Here is a 3,805-nt window from a genome sequence, read left to right as displayed (position 1 = left end):
GCAGCACGAATTTGGTTTTCCAAGTAGGACCACAAATGCTCTATTGGATTAAGGTCAGGTGAATTTGGGGGCGAAGACATGACTTGAAAGTCACTGGAATGTTCCTCGAACCAATCCATGACGATTCAACCCTTATAACATGGTGCATTATCCTGTAGGTAAACACAATCCCCCGCTGGAAAAACTGTTCTATGTTCAAGTAAAAAACTGCAACTATGTTCAAGTAGCTTACAGACGTCAGGGATTGTTCTATGAGGATTATGGATCCTAATGTGCCCCATGAAAACATTGTTCCTGGGCGAGAAACCATGAAAACCTGGGCGTGCCCATTGTTATAGATGGAGGGTGGTCATAATGTAATGACTCTTCGGTGTATATTTTAGTTTTCATGGTATAGAAGCAACTGAAAAAGAGTCACTCGTGTTTGTTTATAGTTTTCTTATGCTCCATTGTAATTATATTTGCATTCCACCACTAACTAACAGAGATTTCAAGATTCATTTGCAGTATAAAAATTAAGATTTATGAAAAATTTTGAGATTTTATTAAAATAAGATTTTTAATATCATTTTCAAATTTAAATAAATAATTTACAACGAAAAAAAAATCGATCATACAATATTTGTTTCATTTTTTTAAATAAAAAAAACGCACATTCGAAGCTTTTATTGCGAAATCGCAAAATTTATTGAAATTCTAAAAGGTAAGTTGTACGCAAAATTAAAATAACTATCAAATTTTCTTAATTTAAAAATAAGAAAAATTGATAGATTTGATTTAAGAAAATCTGAAAGAAGGAACTCCTTAAGGAGGTTCGTCAAATTTCAGTGCTGACATCTACCGTAAATTTTCAGAAAGATGAAATTCTATAATTTTAGAAAACTTTTTAAAAATGATTGGATAACATATGAGTCTAAAAAGTTTTGCATTACATAGCTTTTATTTTAAAGTATTTATAATAAATTCCTTCAAAACATATGCACATAATTCTACGTTATTTTCTTGTGTGGGTCATTTACAAAGGAAATATTTGTATACTGAAGTCAAAAATTTACAAAAATGAAGTTATTTCCCTAAAATTAATACTAATTTTAAAAAGAATACTTCCCTGATAACGTAACATTTACCATTGCACAATCAATACAAAATAGCTGGATAACATTTAATGAAACAAAATAATTTTAAAAAGTCCAATTTATTACTCGAATTTTTAAAAATTATTACGATTTTCATAATTGTATAAAAAATTATGTCATATTTTTGCATGATTTTATTAACCTTTAATTTCAACTAATTATTTTTATATATGTTTATTTTGTGTTGTGTAATAAAGACTAAATATTTTTTCAATAAGTTTGCTTTTATTTTAGCACTTAGTAGGAAATTCTCAATTCTTAATTTAGTTCCATTACGATCAGGATTCTGAACTTAATATAAATTAGCACCAAAAATGTAAAATTACTTGTATTTAAAAAGTTATTTATTGATGAAGCAAATTTGTTCTACACAAACTAACATACTAGGAATTTGATGAATTTGGTTTCATCATATTATTTTAACATAATACAGTCTTTGATCTGCATTTTGTAAACTTCAAAAATAGTACTTAGATATATTTGGCTGAGTAATTTTTTAAACCGTCTAAAAATTGTATGCTTGTATTTGTGAATAAACAGCTAATTACGTACTCATCTAACATCTAAGTATAGTTTCTTAACTTTTCTCGCTAGATGTCACCACTAAATCCATCGAAAATATATTTTTCGTTTTCCAAACACAAATATGTTTTTATTTTCAGTCTGTATCTGGGTGGTTTTCTTTCTTCCTCTCCATAACAATTCCATGTACTTCAATTTAATTTTTGCTGTAAAGTAATAAGATTAAAAAAACAGGAAATTGGATATAATATGCATTTGCAAATATAGTGTAATCAATAATTAAAATAGAGTATAAAAATTGAGTTCATTCAAAAATACTAATTTAATAAACCATAAATAATTTCAGCGAAAATTTCGTTTATTAAATTATTCTTAACTTCAAAAATGCATATTAACCAAAGTAGAAAAAAGGGGGACAATGTAATAACCAGATTCTTTGATTAACAGATATTGTGACTATTGTTTATTCAATTTCATAGATGGCGCTTATTAAACATGAGAAAAAAATTTAAAATTTTTAAATCTGAAATCGATGTAATAATCAAAAGTAGTAGAATATTTGAAAAATTAAACTTTTACTAAGAAAAGAGACAAGGAAAATTAAAAACTCACTAATATACGATATTTTTTTCCAGGTTTTAAATTCTTCTACAATGTTTTTCGATTTTTTATTATTCGAAAAAGCATAATTGCAAGTTTCTAAACCATTTTTCAACGTAATTTGGGGAATTTAAATTTACTGCTACCAAAAGTTATCACAATTATAATAAAAGAATTTATTTTTCTGATGCTGTATTAAAATATTAATTTGCTTAAACATTTTTAATCAAAGCATCTAGTTTAATTTCTTAAATGATAATAGGTGGCGCTTTATATTTTGGTACTTAAACATAATTAAATGACCATAATTCGAGCCCGGATAGCTCAGTCGGTAGAGCGTTAGGCTTTTAACCTAACGGTCCAGGGTTCGAGTCCCTGTTCGGGCGGATTTTTTTTAATGTCAACTTTCATAATAATTTACTTTCTACTTATTTACGCAAATAATTTTGATAATTTAATAATATTTTGAAAACAATGCTAGCAATTTAATAGTCATCTTTTTATAATTGCATTGCTTTTTTGTATATTCTAAACATTTTTTTGAATGTAAATTTTTGCCTAAATTTCTGTTTTCTGTAGTATTGTTAACACATTTTTATTCCTAAAATTGATTCATTTTGCAGATAATTATTATTTTTCTGGAATCGTTTGTGGAAATCTATATTTCGTTAGTGTTTATGTTTCCTTAACTGTTTCTTGAATAAAACGAATAAACGATGACTTTTTAAAAAGACAAGAATTTTATTGCATGAAATATTTCAATTATTTAACAAGAAACTATTTATCTATATATATCTTAATATTATGCTTTCATAATACTCCGTTTTTATCTCTTTATTAAATTTTTTATTTATTTATTTATTTATTCATTCATTCTTTGCTTATTACACACTACCTTGCTATTTTGAAATTGGGAACTTGAAACTGGAGAAGAAATAATAATACCTACCCATGTGATTAAAACCAGATTTAATTAGATAACTGTAAGCAACGTCACGCGTGTGTCACCAGATTGGCCTCTGAATCGACATATGTCACGATTTAGCAACAATAACGTTACGTGTAGGTACCTATCCATTTATGAATTTATTTATTTTTTCGTTTTATAAATATTAAATGTTTTATTTATTTTTGACATTCATTTATATTTTACATTTATTTATTACTGACCTTTATTTACTTTTTACATTTAATTATTTTTTACATTTATTTATTTGTTACATTTATTTGCTTTATGCATTTATTTATTTATTGTACCTCTTCTTGAATAAAAAATAATAAATTTATTTTGCATGCAAATGTTACACGAAAACTTTTACATTTTAAATGCTATTTCAGTCTTTCAAATTTCTCTCTTCAAATGTTCCAAAACCCATTCGTATAGAAACAATTTATATTAGACAAAGATTTCTCTGATGAGATAATAAAGTTTATGTTAATTTGCATTATAATTGTTTTACGCATATACCCAAAGCCTTATTTCGATTGCCTGCCCTATTTTACCTATTTCAACATGCTTTTCAAATGTTTAAAAACCATTTTTAAAC

The 3,805-nt window shown here is 26.0% G+C and overlaps 1 non-coding gene across 1 annotated transcript; it reads left to right on the top strand.

Annotated features, from left to right (window-relative positions):
• Nucleotides 1-2,571: 2,571 nt before the first annotated feature.
• On the top strand, nucleotides 2,572-2,644 carry TRNAK-UUU (transfer RNA lysine (anticodon UUU)). The gene has a single exon. It is a non-coding gene; the product is annotated as a tRNA-Lys (tRNA).
• The last annotated feature ends 1,161 nt before the right edge of the window (nucleotides 2,645-3,805 follow it).

Source organism: Parasteatoda tepidariorum, chromosome 2 (assembly GCF_043381705.1).
Source record: "Parasteatoda tepidariorum isolate YZ-2023 chromosome 2, CAS_Ptep_4.0, whole genome shotgun sequence".
In the NCBI taxonomy this organism is placed as follows: Eukaryota; Metazoa; Arthropoda; class Arachnida; order Araneae; family Theridiidae; genus Parasteatoda; species Parasteatoda tepidariorum.
The sequence above is the reverse complement of the archived record's forward strand: the minus strand, read 5'-3'. Positions and strand labels throughout refer to the sequence as shown.